The sequence below is a fragment of the Podarcis vaucheri genome (genome assembly GCF_965113315.1).
Source record: "Podarcis vaucheri genome assembly, chromosome: 6".
NCBI lineage: Eukaryota > Metazoa > Chordata > Lepidosauria > Squamata > Lacertidae > Podarcis > Podarcis vaucheri.
The window spans coordinates 34,535,839-34,555,382 of NC_138764.1; the positions used below are offsets into that span (position 1 = coordinate 34,535,839).

Genomic DNA, 19,544 nt, shown 5'->3' on the forward strand with positions numbered 1-19,544 from the left:
ACCGTATTTTTTGTACCACAACACTCACTTTTTTCCTCCTAAAAAGTAAGGGGAAATGTCTGTGCGTGTTATGGAGGGAATGCCTATGGATGGCATGCCTACGGATTTTCCTCCTCTAAAAACTACATGCGTGTTATGGTCGGGTGCGTGTTATAGAGCGAAAAATACGGTATATTGGCCTATTCAGACCTGCCAACCTAGAGTTCGAAAGCATGCAGTGCAAGTAGATAAATAGGTACCGCTCCGGCGGGAAGGTAAACGGCGTTTCTGTGTGCTGCTCTGGTTTGCCAGAAGCGGCTTAGTCATGCTGGCCACATGACCCGGAAGCTGTACGCCGGCTCCCTCGGCCAGTAAAGTGAGATGAGTGCCGAAACCCCAGAGCCGGTCACGAATGGACCTAACGGTCAAGGGTCCCTTTACCTTTATTCAGATCTCATTTTCTTAATGGTGACACGGACCATTCATAACCTAAGAATATTATTCACAACTGCGATCAGGGCAGTGGGGTGGCACAAGCGAAGGCAAGAGACAACAATTTGCTTTACTGTTGTTCGCTGCTCCTGCTTAGGCTGCACAGAAAAAGCATTTTGCTTCCTGAAATTGATTCAGATTGTGCAGATGAACTATAACTGATATGGGCATCTCAACCTGGTTGCAAGTGGCCCATAACCAGGTGCAAAACGCGCCTGGCACCTGGCTAATTTCAAACACTGGAACCAAGGACCTTTTACTTGCAAATCATTTACTCTCCCACTGAGCTGTGGCCTGAGGTTTTTTTTCCTCTTTTTGCTCCAGCACACTTTATACTGACAGCTAAAACCAATGCAGGACACCACAGCAAGCCACGGCGCTTTCTGTCTTCTTGCACCCACACAGCTACCACACTTAGCTTTCTGGAACTACCTAGCTTGGCAGAGACGTTACTGTTTCTTATCTCTTTGGGATTTTGAGTTCCTTCTATAGTAGCAACCAAGAGAACCTCCTACTGGAGCCGTTTGGAGTTCCTGCGTGTAGGGAGATGGATGCAGGCCAGGACAAAACGCCCTTTGTCAAGTTCTGTGAGGACTTTCTGTTCGGAGTGGGATGGGAAACGCTGACTAATGCATCTCCTCTTTTGAAACTCCTGCGCTTTTTGCCAACTCGACTCTTATCTTTGGTGAGCGACTTTTCGTTTTGTTGATCATAACTGAAAAATTTCACAGTTTCAAAAATATCAACATTCAGGGACATGGAATCTAAACTCTGAAATCATACAACGAGCTGGAAGGAACTGGAAACTTTTCAAGAATGTGTTTAAGGATCAGATTGCTTGACCCATTTAAAGCCCAAATTCTCATTCTGTAGTGCCAAATAAGCAGTGTTCCTAATCCCATTCTAATAACAGGATACGGCATAACTGTACGATACCATCTCACTTTATCAACACAGCTTATCAAAGCATCCCCAACCTGGTGCCCTCGACATGTTTAGGACTACCACTCCCATCATTCATGACCACTGGCCATGCTCATGGGAGTTGTAGTCTGAGATCCCGAGAGCTCCAGGTTGGGAAAGGTTTCAGTGATGCTGTGTGTCCTTTTCACGTTCTCTGTCTGAGCAATTGTGACTTGCCGGTTAGGATGTTTTCCTCCATGCGTGATGCCCTGAGTTGCAATTATCTGTAATCTTGAACAGGAATTGAGTTAACAGGCCAATAACAGTCACACAGCTGGCAATGCCTACTTTATAATGTGGGGTGATTATTTGCACAGCAGCAGAGGAACCTTAATTTTATCACCTCATACGATTGGTCCACGTAGTTTTCCATTAAGAAGGCTGCAGAACAAGTGGGTCTGTCAGTTGCACACCCCCACACCCCAGTGGTTCATGATGACTGAAATGAGCTCCACATAAGGATGGTGGGTAAAAGGATTAATTGTTGTTGTTCTAGAAAATCTGTCTCCCTCTCTGAATCTTGGAAAGATGCCTAATTGGCTCTCCCTTCGTGGTCTGGAGACGCCCTCCCTTTCCTGTTGTTAGGGAGGGAAGGGACCAGGAATGCTTGCATGCATGCCTCTTAATTTGTTCAGTTTTTAGGGTTTTTTTAGATGCACACAGGAGACCACAAGCGAATCTTCCAAATGCCACAAGGCCTGTTTTCAAATACTGGTTCAGCTGGGGAGCAGGGACCATGCCATCTTTCTCAAGGTCTACAAGCATATTCAAGCCACATTTAAGCAATACCATCGTTGCTGTCCTGTAACACAATGGCGTTGTTCTACTTCACCTGGTTTGAAGGGTGTGGATAAAATGGTGGGGGAGGAAACAACAGGTGGTACCTTGTTGCCTATGTATAGGTAAAATGAGATAGAGAAAGAGAAAGAGAAAGTGCACAACCATACCAAGGGAAGAACAGGAGAGAGTACAGTGCTGACAAAACAAAAGACAGGATCCCTCACAGGTATTGGCTGAACTTCTCTGACATCACAGAGTGTTCTGGGCAGAGTCTTATGGCATTGCAGAGTATAGTGGACCCTCCAGATACAAACTTAATTCATTCCGGGGGTACGTACGTACCCTGAAAAGTCTGCAACATGAGGTGCCGCTTCTGCGCACGCACGCAGCATGATAGAGCGCTTCTGCGCACACTCGTGGTGAAATCTGGAAGTATACACTTCTGGGTTTGCCGCGTTCGCAACTCGAAAGTTACGTTACCCAAAGGTAACGTAACCTGAGGGTCCACTGTAATGGGGAATGGTTGGGGTTCAGTGACAGAACAAGTTTTGATGTCAACCACCATCCTGGTGCCCAGGCATCTTCACTCGGTCACAAGTGGCTGACAACAAGGTGCAAAATGCACCTGGTGAATTTCAAACGTCGATTACAGGTGCTCATTTTATTATTTTGACTTTAAACATCTACTATCCTTTTCTACAAGAAAATGGTCCCAGTTCCCAAATACATGTGTTTTGCATCAGGCAGCAGAAGCAACCCACCCCCATTTGCCCCCTGTTTATGATGTTGCTATGATTTAAGTGAGTTTAAAATGTGAAATGGTGCGTGCTCAAGAGTTGTTGGGTTTTTATATAAAAAAGAAAGAAAATCTAAGACGGCCAACTGATTTGTTTGTTTGTTGGGTGCTCTAGCACAACAGGCATGTAGAAACAGTTGAAAAGCATGGAATGACGGTGGAAGGAATAGAATTAGGAATTGTGTGCTTCACAACCAAAGTCATGCATTTAGACATCTAAAGGGGGGCCCTATAAGACCATTTAAATCCAGGGTCCAAGGGCCCCTTCCAGACATCCTTTTTTTCTTGTGCATTCCTGATGATTTGTGCTCATGATGGCATCAAGGTGTTTATACTCAATCCCACTTTCAGTATTATTTGTGCCTGCAAAAGTTTCTGTTTTGTTTCCAGTCAGTGCAAAAACTTCCTGCTTTTTATACCGCAAACGTTTCTGGGGTGGAGGAGATGTCCTGCTTTTATTGTGCTATAGTGCAAGACTGCCTCTCCAGACAGCAATAATGTATTAATACTGGGGAAACATCATGGAACAACTGATAAAGCAGAATAGATAAAGGCTCCGAACCCTTAGTCCAGACTCAAGCTCAGGCAAACACAGACCACTGAATACATAACTTCACTACTCCTGTGTTAATGACATGCTGTAGAATACACCTGCCACACACTCCAAAAGAAGTCTGAATAGGCTACAAAATCGTCTAGTTCAGTGGTTTTCAACCAGTGGGCCGTGGCACCTTGGGGTGCCTTGAATGAGAGTCAGGGGTGCCACAGGCAACATGGGCCTCTGTCCCTCTTTCCTTCCCTCCCTCCCTCTTCTGATGCCCTCTCGCATCTCTGCCACCCAAAGGCTTACACAGAAGTTTGTTGCAGCAGCCCTGGCTACAAGCTCCCCACGTAAACTGGCCTGGGACTGGCCTGGGGTTGTTTCCCAGGCCCCTGTAGGGCAGTGTGAGGAGGCACCTCTCTTTGGGGTAGGGACTCAGAGACCAGGGGCAGCAGCAGTGGCTGCCCGGAGGACTCCCAAGGAGAGGGGAGAAGAGAGGAGGGTGTTTGAAAAAGGGTGAGAGGCTGCTGACTCTGCAGGTAAGGGGTGACACATCTGGGCTCCTGAACCCCACAGAGGTGCCGCAAAAAGAATGGTCAAGGAAGCTGTGGACTCAGAAAGGTTGAACACCTCTGATCTAGTTGCACCACTGCATGAAGCTTGTGCATACTAAGCCAGGATTTGCATGTGCAAACCAGGTCAACATATTATCAGCCAATGGAACTAAACTTCTAAAGCCAGAGACTTGGGAGTAGTTCCGTTCAAAACTGAGTCAGCAATTACAAGCATTATTGCAACTATTTATTATTATTTTTAGAAAGAGAGGACAGTTCTAAATTTCCTCATGACACTGGCTGCACCGGATCATATTGCTGTATCATTTTCAGACTGAATACACATTTTGTGCATGGGCAGTATCCAATTTTTGTATTTCAAGCTGCAGAAAAACCTATCATGGGAATGATGTCTGGTTGCATAACGCATGCAGGTATATCATAGTCCAAAGCAGGTAATTTCAAACTTCAGCAATGTCACTACTTGAAAGAGGATTTACAAAGGGTGCACACATTATTTCTTTTGTCTGACTGTCACCTCGAAACAACTGAAAAACCTACAAATCCTGTTCACTAAAGGCAAAAGGGGGAGGTGTACTCCCACCATAAGTCACAATCTCTTTCAAAGCACTTTCAGCTCTTTGAAGAACAAATTAAGATTTCTTTCTAGCGTAAGTTAAATGGCCAGGAGAAAGGCTAGGAAGAAGGAAATGGCACTTGACAAAAAGGATTACTGCAGAAATTGTGATGCTATGACGGGTCAGGAAACTTTTACCAGAGAAGCACACACAGGATGGAGGAGGAGCCAGAGGGAGCGTATGGGAATTTCCAAACTGTCACTATTTTTGGATGAGAGTCAATCACATACTGGAAAATTAGAACTGCTGAGCTATAGGTTATTGGGAGGTGTTGTGTAACAAATGTGCTTCCCCAAAGATCTGACTTTTGCAGTATATAGAATGATGGGGAGACACACACTGGAAACACACCATATGTTTAAAGCAAGTGGATTGCCTCCCAAAGAATCCTGGGAACTGTAGCTCATTAAGGGTGCTGGGAATTGTAGCTCTGCAAAGGGTAAAACTGCAGCTGCCAGGATTCTTTGGTGCTTTAATTGTATGGCATGGATGTGACTGTCACCTAAGCTCCCCACATACAAATCAGAATGAATACAGTGGTACCTCGGGTTACATACGCTTCAGGTTACAGACTCTGCTAAGCCAGAAATAGCACCTCAGGTTAATAACTTTGCTTCAGGATGAGAACAGAAATCGTGTTCTGGAGGCGCGGCAGCAGCAGGAGGCCCCATTAGCTAAAGTGGTGCTTCAGGTTAAGAACAGTTTCAGGTTAAGAACGGACCTCCGGAACGAATTAAGTACTTAACCTGAGGTACCACTGTACTCATTAAATAGGCAACATCAACCTCACAATGCGGAAGTTCCTCCACAGTGCCTGGAGACACTCAGGTCATGTATCCACAGCAGTGGCCAGAGGAGGAATGACCGCTGGGAGGAGGGCAGAGAGAAGAAATGCCATGGTGCCTCTGCAGCAACACAACCGGACGCCTTCATCTGCCCCAGCTGCAACAAAACATGTCCCTCCTGTATAGGTCTCTACAGCCACAGCAGGCGCTGTAACCTTCCAACGGTTTGATTTCACCCACAAAGGTGCACTCTGCCATTGCCTCCCGAGACAGACGGATGCCAACCATTTCCCCTCCTATCCATGCCACCAACCAGAGTTCCCTTTCACAAGTTGGAGGCAAAGGGGAAATACCATAATTTTTTGGAAGGTCGATCTTTGCAACAAACAAGTGGCAACCTATTTCAAAGCTTTTGCAAAACTAATCTACTTTCTACCCCAAACTTCCTCCAAGGAGACCAGGGTACACAGCTTTCCCCCACCCTTTTACCCTGACAGCAATCCTGCAAAGCAGGTTAGGCTGAGAGCCAAGGAATGGCTCAAGGTCACTCAATATGCCCAGTTTACGCCCACCAGGCTACCCATCACAGCTTCCAGGTTTGCATTAACTGACAGCTGAGTGTACTGTAATTGCTGACTTTCTCTAAACAGGAAATCAAGCAAGCTGCTCGCGTGTCTTGCTTCATACAGACTTTACCAAGGACTGGTGCAGTTCCACATTCTGAGCAAACAGAAAGTAGCATACCTATAAAAGGGTTCCTTCTGAGCCTCGTCAGAAACGTCCGTTGAAGATCACACCATGGCGGAGCCAAAGAAAGTCAGAGGAGTGGCTGTTTCCTCATGATTTGTGGCTTCTTTTTATAAAGGATTTATTCTACCTTACTTTTGAATGTCAAACAAGGAGGCTTTTAACAACTTGCAGCGTTTCCGAGCAAAAGCAGCCTCAGCACATCTGGATAAGCAGAGCAATACTTCTGGCCCCCAAATGCGTCTCAGGCACTGCTTTCCAGACAGAGTTAAGACAGATGGCAAAATAAATCTATAGGGTATAGGAAAGTATCACTTATCATGACCTCTATCATTTGGTTCTGCTAAGTTTTCAGTTTCACTTTATCAGGAAATTCACTACTGCTAATCGTACAAGGTTCCCCACATCCCATGCTCAGTTACTCTGTAGTGCTCCTCCACTTCCTAAGGCAGGAATCTGTAGACCCTCCAGATGTGCTTGGACCTCAGTTCCCATGATCTCTGTCCTCTGGTGATGCTGGCTGGAGTTGGGAGTTCAACACAGCCTCCAGAGGATCCACAAGTTCCCCAGAAGTCTTATATCCTTCCTCTTCCTGGCTTTTCTTTCTGTCCACTGCACGGTTGGATCATGCATTGGGTCTGCCTCTGTGTTCAAAACTCTCATTGTTCTAGGTGCATTTTGTAACAAGGAATTTCATTAGGGCGAGCAGTTTCTGAGCTCTGGGCTCAGTACTGCACTTAAGATTTTCAATTAAAACTGCAGTGTGAAAGGAAAAGGTAAAGGTAAAGGGACCCCTAACAGTTAAGTCAAACGACTCTGAGGTTGCGGCGCTCATCTCGCTTTACAGGCTGAGGGAACCGGCGTTTGTCCGCTCCCGCAGACAGTTTTTCTGGGTCATGTGGCCAGCATGAATAAGCCGCTTCTGGTGAAGCCAGAGCAGCGCACAGAAACGTCGTTTACCTTCCCGCTGGAGTGGTACCTATTTATCTACTTGCACTGCATGATTTCGAACTGCTAGGTTGGCAGGAGCTGGGACAGAACAATGGGAGCTCACCCCGTCGTGGGGCCTCGATCGGCAAGTCCAAGTGGCACAGTGGTTTAAACCACAGCGCCACCCGCGTCCCTAGGAGGACCTTTTTCTGCCTCCCCAGTTCCAGCTACTCTCCAAAGACTGGAGAAGAGACCTTGTGGAAAATGAACACAATATTTTAGCTGCAGTTCATTCATTTCCAACTTTGTATTCTTGTTATAAAAAAGCGTGCCTAGACATTCCATTGTTGCGCCCTTAACCTCGGTTTAAGGTGCCATTTAGCTCCTAGCTTTCATATCTCAGCTTCTAACACTGGTCTGTCTAGCCTACCTCAGCTATCAGGCCACATTACATTTCTGCGCAGAGTACCCTTCTGCAGCAGGTTGTTGTTTGAGAACCAAAGATCCAATGAGTGAAAATCCCACTGGATGCACAGAGCTGGTCTCACTATTCTCTGAATTGCAGCCTCAGATATAACAAAATCTCACAGCAAGCAAATGCACTGACATCAGTGTTTAGAATGTGGCACTAGAAAACCCTCACATCTGTTCCCACTTGGAATGCTTTAATCTTACCATTTTAATAGAACTCGGTGCATGCTATCTCAGAAAGATGACTTAAATAACCACCATCATTTGTTTTGCACTTGTATTTATGTGTTGTTTAAAATGGAGTTAGAGGCTGCCCCCATTCTTTCTTTTGTTTTAGACATTTTAAAAAAGGAGAAATGAAGAAGAGAGAATAGAAAGAGAAGAGAAATAGAAAGAGGTGTTTTGTTTGAGAAGAAATACAGTTGTACCTTGGTTCTTGAACAGAATGTGTTTTGGGAGTCCATTTGACTCCTGAAACCATTCAAAAATCAAGGTACGGCTTCCAATTGGCTACAGGAATGTCCTACAGTCAATCAGAAGCTGCGGAAGCCGCACCGGATGTTTGGCTTCAAAAAATCGTTCGAAAACCAGAACACTCACTTCCGAGTTTCGATCGTTTGGGAGCCAAGGCGTTTGAGATTCAAGGTACGACTGTAAATGGAAGTTTTAGAGGGTTTTCCATGGGCAACATAAAGTTCTGAAGCTGCTCTAGCTAAGAAACAAGCTAGGACTGAGCCTTTATATCAGTGTTTCCCAATACTGGGTCTCCAGCTGTTTCCAGACTACAATTCCCATCATCCCTGCTAGCTAGGGATGATGGGAGCAGTAGTCCCAAATTTGGGAAACACTGCTTTATATAGCAGTGGCTGGCTCTGGGTGCCCTGCCTCTCCTGCCCATGTCCCTTGAAGATAAGGACTCCTTCTTGGGGATGTGACGTATCTGATTTAGTTAAATCCTCAGGCCCTGTTGAACTTCCTCAAAACGTCACTTAGGCAGCTGAAGTTTTCATCCTCCTCACCCCATATGAGCAGAGTGCCTTGGGTGAGTTTAAATGCCTTTTGTGACCTCTGGTCAACTCAAGCATGTGTTCATTCCAGGCATCTCTTTGGATTTGATTCAAACTAATATAAAAAACCCCACAATCAAGATTGTTCCTGCAAGGAGGAGGATGAAAACACTACCGGAAAAACAATTTAATTAAACAGATCTGTTTCTCCAGGAAGACAGTCCTAAGATTTATTCTTTATGCTCCTTAAAATGCCTTGACTGAGCAACAAGTACTGGAAATGGCAGTTGAGAAATTAACACAATACAGTAGCTCTGTCCATGCGCAATATATCATAGAATCATAGAGCTGGAAGAGCTGGAAGAGTCATCTACCTTGGTTCTCGAACAGAATTCATCCCGGGAGTCCATTCGACTCCCGTTCAATAACCAAGGTGTGGCTTCTGATTGGCTGCAGGAACATCCTAGCCCAGAAATAGTACTTCAGGTTAAGATGTTTGGCTTCCGAAAATAGTTCGAAAACTGATTTGAAAAAAATCTGATTCGAAAAAATTTGATTCGAAAAAAAATCCAATTCAGAAAAAAATCGTTCGAAAACACTCACTTCCAGGTTTTGATCGTTTGGGAGCCGATTTGTTTGGGAGCCAAGGTGTTTGTGGTCCAAGGTATGACTGTATTCCAACCCTCTGCAATGCAGTTCTGTGGGGCTGAAACCCACAACCCTGAGATTAAGAGTCTCATGCTCTTCAGAGAAGCATATGCAGCTGATTTCAAGTTAGGGCTACTTCCAGATAAATATTCTTAGTAGCAGCACAATCCTATACAGTGGTACCTCAGGTTACATACGCTTCAGGTTACATACGCTTCAGGTTACAGACTCCGCTAACCCAGAAATAGTGCTTCAGGTTAAGAACTTTGCTTCAGGATGAGAACAGAAATCGTGCTCCAGCGGCACGGCAGCAGCAGGAGGCCCCATAAGCTAAAATGGTGCTTCAGGTTAAGAACAGTTTCAGGTTAAGTACGGACCTCCGGAACGAATTAAGTACTTAACCTGAGGTACCACTGTACATGTCATGCTCAAAAAGGCTTACTCAAGCTGTAGCCTGTGCATGGTTTACTCAGAAGTCAGTCCCACCATGTTCTATAAGGCTTATTCCCAGGTAAAGATTGCAGCTACAATCCTCTGGGTATTACAGTCATACCTCCAGTTACAGATGCTTCAGGTTGCATTTTTTTGGGTTACGGACACATCAAAACCCGGAAGTACCGGAATGGGTTACTTCCAGGTTTTGGCGGTCGCGCATGCGCAGAAGTGCTAAAATCACACTTTGCGCATGTGCAGAAAGCGCCGAATCGCAACCTGCGCATGTGCAGACGCGCTGCTGCGGGTTGCGAATGTGCCTCCTGCAGGGATCATGTTCGCAACCTGAGCATCCACTGTACTTCCAAGTAACTATTTTTTAGGCTCAGCACTGTAAGCATGGAATAATTTAAGGATTATTCACAGAAAGAAGATGGATCAATCCCTGTTTCCCCATCCTGGAACAAACATGCCCTTTTGGCGGAACCTAATTACTGTCAGAAACAAAGTATCCTCTCGCCTTCTGTTCCCCCCAGTGCGGATTCTGGCAGTGATCCTGCCATGCAGCTTAAAACGTGACTTCGGCAAGATTTTAAGCCAGCTAACTATGTGCAGTAGCTCCCTGGAAGTCACCAAAAGCAGCGACATAATGCTCTTCCATAATATTGCATTACGAGAAGCCGTGACACAAAAGCTAAAGATAAGCTGCGGAAAGAAGCATTTTGGTATATCATTTTTCATGGAAGCAGATAGCTTGTACTGATCTGCGGAAAGCCAATGTGATTCCCTGTCTGCTCAGCAAAACACCTCATGCTTGCCATTCAAGTGGAATAAATACTCTGAAGTACTAAACAACTGCTGGGGACTAGTTCAGGTTGTCCAAAGCACTTCCATACCCTGTGGACTGACCAACTGGCCTGGCTTCAGCTGCATGTGTCTCTGCAGCCTAGTGGAAGGGGTTAGTTTGGATGTAATGTTCATGATTCCACAAACAATGGAATGCTGGACTAGATAATCCTCATGGTCCCTTTCCCCTCTATGATTCTATTACTCTTATGTCTGCCATGAACTCACTAAGTATCCTTAGTGTCTCAGCCTCAGGCCCTCACCTGCAGTATGATAATACAGTGGTACCTCGGAAGTCAAACGGAATCCATTCCGGAAGTCCGTTCGACTTCCAAAACATTCAGAAACCAAGGCATGATTTCCGATTGGCTGCAGGAAGCTCCTGCAGCCAATAGGAAGCTACATCAGACGTTCGGGTTCCAAGGAACATTCGCAAACCAAAACACTCACTTCTGAGTTTGCGGCATTCAGGAGCCAAAAGGTTCGACTCACAAGGCGTTTGGGATCTGAGGTACGACTGTACTGATTTATCGGAAAGAGTTGCTGTAAGGATTATAGTTTAGATAATCTACATGAAGGACAAATACTTGAACACTTGCGAACACTATACAAATTACTTAAAGAGATCCTTTAAGTAAGCCTGCACTGTTTGCAAAAGAAAATTGCTAATCAGTCTGAGGGACATCAACATGCCACAGACTCCTACAACGATGCTTTTGTAAAATTGCGATGCTGTGAATGAACACACTGAGAAAATTTACAGAGGTTTTCCTTGCCACTCCCTTTTCCTTCCGGGACATAATACCATGCACCATCCCACTCATATGAAATTCGTCAGAGCCAACCAAATCCAGCCTAACTTTCCCACAAATAAGCATGCATGGGATGACTCGAAAGGGTTGTTTCTGTATTTGTTTGATTATTTTTAGCCCACCCGCCCTACAACATTTGATCCCACAGGAATTAAAAGAACAACAAGTCATAGCAGAAAGAGAAGATAAAAACAAAAACAAAATGTAATATAAAATAACAGCCATGGAGCCCAGGGAGACAGATCTTTACCAAAAGCATCCGTGTCTGGCATGCTCCCAGGGTGAGAGCATTCCACAGTCAGAGAACACCTGCAAAAGGCAGATATTACCCCAGAGTGAGATCCACACGTCACTTTTCTGGCTGTTTCAAGAATGAAAAGGAGTATGTTGCTGAGACAGGTTGGTTATTATTTTTGTGTGCCTGTGTGGGTGAACACAAAAGGTGCTATTTCTTTTCTTTTGACAGGCGTGAGGACACTGAGGGCAGCACAGACATGAAATCTGTACATTGTGTAGTACAGGCACCTTCAGGGACGTGCTGTAGCTCTGAGGTAAAACGCATGCTTGGGATGCAAAGGGATGCATGTTCAGTTCCTGACATCCCTGGTGGGAGTTGTGGGACTGCAAAAGATCCCCGACTGAAAATGCAAAAAGTCATCACAAGTCATAGATAACCCTGGCCACGGAGATCATACATGGACGGCCCCTTAAATCATTTTATGTGGCCCCTGAAACGGCCCCCTTCTTCTGTCCCATCAGACTTCTTCCCCTCCTGTTTATCTTTTTTGTGTCTCCAAGTTGCCTCTCCCACAGTATCAATCACTTCAACATTCGTGCATGTGAGTGAAAGACGCATGTTGGTCTTTATTCCAGATTAGTTAATCCAGCGCATTTGTGTCTCTGGGCCTGCCCACTGCCAGCATGTGGCCTCCAACACATTATTATTACCGCTGTGAGAATGCGGCCCTTAACCAAAATATGGTAGTCCACCCCCAGTATAGCTAATACTGAATTTGATGGACCAATGGTTCAATTACACAGCAGGCAGCTTTTCGTGTTCCACTTGGATTGGGAAAACAACACACTGGCATCTAGCACTGCCCAAGAGCCAGCTACGGGATGGCTGTAAATGGACAGACATGCAGGGAGTACCAGGAAGAATGGACAAAATTTAATGATTATTTAAATATGTTAAGTTAAATTAAATTAATTAGAAAAAGCTTGCAAATACCAGATAGGCTTAGGATTTAAATATGTAATGTGATGAATTAATATGTTTAATGTGGAATTGGAAAGAAAGAAAGATGTTAAGTGATTAAGTTAATTTTATAAGAATATTGACTTGGAAAACCGTTATAATGAGATGCACTGAAATCTAACCAGGGGGATACGAGGAAGTCACTTAACAATGTTAATTAGATTAGTTTTAATAAGGTTATAATTTATGTTTGTTTGTCTATTTGTCTCTGTGTTTAAATTTTTGTGAAAAAAACCAATATTTTTTTGGGGGGGGAGTAAATGGACAGACATGCAGGAAGTACTGTGCAGAATTAGAAGCATGCATCAGCAGCTTAAAAACAGAGGGAAAAGGAAATGACTCAAAAAATAAAAATAAAATAAAAAATAAACCACAGGTGCTAAGCAAAAGGGTCTTTATGTCTGACTTCAACAGGAAACTGTAGTCATTTCCCCCAGTTCTACGTAAACTAGCAGGCTGATCCTGGACAAAATACTGCACCATCCTCCAGAACTAGGTATTTTGGACATTGTTTTGAGACAGCCGGTATATAACCCCAGTCCACCTTCTGCTTTGTAGTGATCAGAGAAATGGAATGCCCGCTGTCACTTTCACTGAGCTCCAACCACTTGTATTCCTTTGTTGATCCTTTGAAGGATTTCCCCATGAGGTCGCGGGGCACGTTACAGCAATATAATGTGCAATAATGAAATGAGGCAGCTCTAAAGCAAAGTCCAAACAAGGCAGGTCCCATTACACACAAACCATGCAAAAAAACAACAAGCCTTTAATTGTCAAAGGTGCATCTTCACATACGATGGAAGCTGTGCAACAGAGATGCTAAACTATGGGAAGGTACTTCCACAATTCAGGGGCTGCCACCATGGACATCTGCATGAAATTTACGGGAAAGGGAGGATGGATAAATAAATACATCAAATGAATAAAACATGCATAGAACTGAAAAGTGGGAGCAGGCAAGTTTCTCACTCAACAAATGACAAGAATTGTGCCTGCGCATCTTGCCTTGTATCTTGGGTTCCACACATGCTAGAAACTTACTCTTTAAAAAACAAAAGGATCTAGGGGTTAGGCGAAGGGGACAAATGCCCCCTCCCTTCATGGACAGCTGCCCCAGAGAATGCCCTCTCCTGGGTCACCAGGGCAGTGGAACGACCAAGAGGGTCCCTTTCTTTCACAAGAAGCACCTTTCAAATTGCATGACGCAAAGGCAGCCCAGCCCAGCACTGGCAGGTTCAACTGCACACAGCTAACTACTGCAAGACCTTGCTTACAAGTCAACATTACTCTCAGGAAGTCAGCATTACTCTCAGGAAGAAACCACTAAAGCCCACTATGGGCAGGTCACATCTTCTAGGTTAGGGATGGAGAACTTTTTCCAGCCTGAGTTCTGTATTCAATTATCCGCAACCCCCCAAGGGTTACATTCCAGTGGTGGACAGGAGCCGGGGGGAAAGTGGACAGAACAATTTATGCCAACTTTACTTTTGTACAGTCGTACCTCAGGTTACATACGCTTCAGATTACAGACTCTGCTAACCCAGAAATAGTACCTCGGGTTAAGAACTTTGCTTCAGGATGAGAACAGAAATCGTCCGTAGCGGTGGGAGGCCCCATTAGCTAAAGTGGTACCTCAGGATAAGAACAGTTTCAGGTTAAGAACGGACCTCCAGAACAAATTAAGTTCTTAACCCGAGGTACCACTGCACAATAAACGCCTCTCTCTTCCCTATCCAGACAAGCCAGGGGCATTGTCAGAGTTGAAGGACACATTCCAGAAGAGCAAAAACACCTGGGGTGTAAGGCAAGTCAGAGTGTGGCTGAGGAAGTGTTCCAAGGGCCAGATAAGGAAGGCTTGAGGGCCGCATTCAGTCCCTGGGGCTGCAGATTGCCACTCCTGCACTAGGCAGTCTAATCCATCCTCTTATGTCTTTTGTCATCCCACTATGAGAAGGTCTTGTAGGCCACCTAGCCTAGTTTCTAGAAAGTTTTAGGATAATAATAATAATAATAATAATAATAATAATAATTTATTATTTGTACCCCGCCCATCTGGCTGGGTTTCCCCAGCCACTCTGGGCGGCTTCCATAGAAACAAAAAATACAGTAAAATATCACAGATTAAAAGCTTCCCTGAACAGGGCTGCCTTAAGATGTCTTCTAAATGTCAGGTAGTTATTCATCGCTTTGACATCTGATGGGAGGGCGTTCCACAGGGTGGGCGCCACTACCGAGAAGGCCCTCTGCCTGGTTCCCTGTAGCTTTGCTTCTCGCAATGAGGGAACCGCCAGAAGGCCATCGGCGCTGGACCTCCGCGTCCAGGCAGAACGATGGGGGTGGAGACGCTCCTTCAGGATCCATTCAGGGGTTTAGGAAAGCCTTGAAGACCTGCTTGTTTTTGACTTCTTTTCTTGAATTGCGCTCTGGCTGATGTTCTGTTCATACTCAGTGCAGGAAATCTGGAGTGGGAGCATCAGCAACCCTACTAGATCTCCAGAGGAGAGTCTACCACCCTCTAAAATAAGAAGATCCTGGCTGCATTGGACCAAAGTCCATCACCCTAGTCTCAAATTCCCAAGCGAATGCCTATGGCAAGCCCACAATCAAGGCACAAGCACAACAGCACTCTCTAGCTGACTGCTTCCATACAGAGAGGGGACAGCCAATTAGGTCCATAGGTAAATATCTCAAGAATGGACAAAGGCAGTTCTACACCCACATCTTATGCCTTTTATTACAAGGAAGAAGCTTGGCTTCAGACAAAGACAAACCTTTAGCACTTATTTGGGATATTCTAAAGCTTCCTCCATTTCCTTCTTAATGGAATGAGATGTGATACAGCAAAATTGGCAGGCCAAAGTTTCTCATATTACCAAGAATGCAAAAACAGAAAGAAAGAAAAATAACATCCATTAGGCAGCACAGTAAAACTTTATTTTTTGTTAAGAGAGACTAATTTTTAAATGTGGGTAAAAAGCAGAGCTTTGTGCATCAAGGCTTTTGACCCACTCAATCATGTTCCACTATTCATTATGGTTGCCTCTTCTCACTAATTGGGCAACCACATAAACAAAGCAGTCTCTTGAAAGATAAGGACGTCTTTCAGATATTGCAGTATGTAATCAAGATAGCTAAAATCAAGAGTTTGAGGACTGCAGAGGAAATCTGCCAGTACACTCTTGTAAACGCCTACTCAGACGTATGATCAAATAAGTCCAACAGGCCTTACCCCCAAGTATTCAACTTTAGAACCACAGAGTGTGGGGTGTTTAAGCAGAATTTAGCTGCCAGGATGTGACCCTTGCAAATACGTCTGGAACAATTACTGGTCTACAAAACAAGGGAACACCCCCCCACACACATATAACTTACAACAGCTGGCTATGGCACATGAATAACCAGGCAGAGAAGAACCACCACTTTTGCAAAAGAAAAGAAGCTCTGGTCACCTGGAAGAGTTTCTCAGCCATTAAATTGCCTCTAGAGCAGTAGCGCTCCATACGTTCTCAGACTGCAACTTCCATCATCCATGACCACTGCTCATATTGGCTGGGGCTGATGGAACCAGTGTTAGAAACTGAAATATGAAAGCTAGGAGCTAAATGGCACCTTAAACCGAGGTTATGGGCGCAACAACAGAATGTCTGGGCACGCTTTTTTATAGCAAGAATACAAAGCTAAAAATGAATGAACTGCAGCTAAAATCTTGTGTTCATTTTTCACAGGGTCCAGTCCTTCCTGTGCCCCTAATATTCTTAGAGGGTGTCTTCTCCAGTCTTCAGAGAGTAGCTGGAAGTAGGGAGGCAGAAAAATGTCCTCCTTTCCTTCCACTCTGCAGTTTTAATCTGAAATCTTAGGCGTGGTAATGTGCTCAGAGCTCAGAAACTGCTTGCATTAACGAAATTCCCTGTCACAAAACATGCCTAGAACAATGGGAGTTTCCAACGCTGGATGGAAGTTGGAGTCCATCAATCTCTGGAGGACCACAACTTCTCCATCCCTGATTGGCAGTAACGCAAAACTGACTGCATATGGTGAGTCCCCTCCACCTTCACTAAACTGTCGATCTAAATTCTTCAGCCAGCCAGTCCCGAAACTGCCGCTGGTTTCCTTTGCGCGCTCCGCCTTCGCCCTCTAAGAGGCTGCCTAGGAAGAGGCAATGCGAAGCTGGCTCCCCAAACGACGGCAGGGTCCCGTCTGAGAAAGGGAGGGAGGCGCTTCCCGTTGTCAACTTTTCCACACGTCCTCAAGCCGTGCGGGAACAAACAAAGGGAGTCCAGCTCGAGTTGAGACGCGGCGGGGATTTGTTTTGGAGGAAGCCACAACTTTCCCCAGAGAGAGAAAGAGATGCAGGCGGTGGCTCCACGCAGGAAGCCGGCGAGGACAGAGCGCGGCGGGGAAGGCGACTAACGGCTCGCTCCTGGTCTCCTGCAGAGGCGCAGAAGAACCAGGCTCCTGGCTTGGCGCGTCCGGAGCAGCCAGACGGGGCGGGAGGGCGAGCCCGCTTGGGGCCATATAGCAACTCTCCGGAGCCGCGTTTTTCCCTCCGTCTTCCTTCCTAGTCCGGTTCTGGCCCCAAAGGGGGCAGGAGCCTACTCTGGGGACGGAAAGACTAGGGTGTGGGCAGGAGGCGAGTATTGGACGGCGCCCCAAATCCACCCCGAGGTATGAAACCCTGATCCACCACCCTCCCATAGGTGCCAACTCCCTGGGGCCCTGGGTGCCCGAGCACCCACAAAATTCCCCGTGAAGGGGCAGAGCACCTACAAATTTCGGTGTCACGCTGCATGGCCACACAGCAACTCCTCGGAGCCACGTTTCCTCCGCAGGATCCTACTCTGGGGAAGGAAAGAGCTCAAATCCACCCCGAGATATTCCAGCGCGCGCTTGGACGGACCCCGATCCACACACCCCTCCCCACTGCTTGGAGAATCTCCCCGCTATTTCCCCATCGCCGCCTGGAGGCGGCTCTGCCCTCCATCCCCCAAATCCCAATTTCATTTCCAAAGGCTGAAGGAAAAAGAGGGGGCGCTCCATGGGAAAGGGGCGCGCCGTAGCGGCTCCATCCTCGCTCACCTCGGTGGGGACAGAGATCGTGGCGGGGACGGATCACGGGCGGAGGGCGGTGGCGTCCTCTTGCTCCATTGCCGAGCGCGGCGGCGGCGGCGGTGGCGCTGCCGATGCTCCCCACCAGGATCCGCGCCGAGAGTGCCGAGGCCGCTGTCCCCGCGCGTCCCTCCTCCGTCTCCTCCTCCTCCAACAGCCGCTCTCTCCGCCCACTGCTGCTGCTGCCGCGGGCCGCCACCTCCGGGCCGCGCCCTGCTCCGACGCCGGCGCGCGCACGTGGCTCCCCCCAGCCAGCGGGCTGGCGCGCAAGGAGGGAGAGGGGTAGGCAGCGAGGGTACGCCGAGACAGCCCCTGGCTTAGCCCCATGTCTTCTTCTTTGGCGATCACTTGTACCTGAGTAAGATTGTCCTCCATGGACACGGTCTTAACAGTGAGTCCTAAGTGATTGTGGAGGCCAATTCTGGATCCTCACGTCCTTCCACAGTGGGGACATAGGTTTCTGGGCAGGAGTTGATCACGGTGTGGATTTGCCAAACGTGCCTTCCTCTTAGCACGTTTCTCCCTATCGTCCTGAGTTTGTGCTTCTTCAAAGTCCATGACACCTTTGGCTGTCCTCCAACTGGAGCGTTCTCAGGCCAGTGTTTCCCAATTGTCCTGTTTATACTCTTTCTTTTTTTTTACATTTACCTTGAGAGAGTCTTTAAACCTCTTTTGTTGACCACCAGCATTACACTCTTCATTTTTGAGTTCGGAATAGAATAGTTGCTTTGGAAGACGATAATCAGGCATCCGCACAACATGACTAGTCCAACAAAGTTTATGTTGAAGAATCAATGCTTTGACACTGGTGATCTTTGCTTCTTCCGGTACACTGGCATTAGTTCGCCTGCCTTCCGAAGTGATGTGTACATTTTTTCGGAGACACTGTTGATGGAATCTTTTGAGGAGTCAAAAACAGGACTGGAGTTGAAGTGCTGATTGGATCATTACTGCTAAGCCATGGTTTAGTGTGACATGGTTTTTGTTATATATATATATTTTTAAAAAACCAAACCCAAAATGCTACAATCTGAAAAAGTAGGACTAGGAGCATGGAAAGTACTCAATTAACTGAGGTTCTGGTGGGTATTTTTTACTCATGGTTTTCTCAAAAAAGATCAACAACTTTAGGGGGCGATCTAAAAAAAGCTAAGCAATTTTTTTGCCCCCCTCAAAGAAATCCTGGCTATGCCCATGACTAGGACAGACTCCCAGTGGCACAGAAGTGTTCTTGCCCTCTTCTTGCCTGTGATACTCATTTTTTTCATGGTTTCAATAGCACTTCAAATCATACCTCTCTTAAAATCTCCACCCACCCATACACAAACCAAAAGCTTAACTGGGACATATTTAAAAAAGGCCATTGACTTAAACATATTTCAGATTGGAGCCTATTTCTCCATATTATATAAAATGAATTTATGGAATAGTCCAAATGCCCACCAATACTGGTTTTCTAGGTTTTGATTGATTTCAAAATTGAATAAATAAAATCCAATTTTCCCCAAGGTTATCTGAGATTTCTTCCTCCCTATAAATGTTTATAGATGGTGATGTTATTCATTCAACCTAACATGCCACACTTTCCTTCTCCATAAACTAACAGATGGCAAGAACAGTTTTTCCATGCTGGTAAGTAGTGAACATACATGTGATCGTCACAATTTGTTCTCTTTTTACTTGTCCTTTTCTTTCCACCCAAAGCATGGAGTCCACTTCATCAGATACATAAAGTGGCTATCCTTAGTTGGTGGGTATA

At 45.9% G+C, this 19,544-nt stretch overlaps 1 protein-coding gene across 1 annotated transcript in view; it reads right to left on the reverse strand.

Annotated features, from left to right (window-relative positions):
• LRRC8C (leucine rich repeat containing 8 VRAC subunit C) overlaps nucleotides 1-17,932 on the reverse strand; it is a 36,739-nt gene extending 18,807 nt beyond the window's left edge. The window contains exon 1 of the mRNA XM_082227852.1: nucleotides 17,756-17,932. The gene's annotated coding sequence lies outside the window, so the exon portion shown is untranslated. The remainder of the gene's footprint in view (nucleotides 1-17,755) is intronic.
• Nucleotides 17,933-19,544: the final 1,612 nt, after the last annotated feature.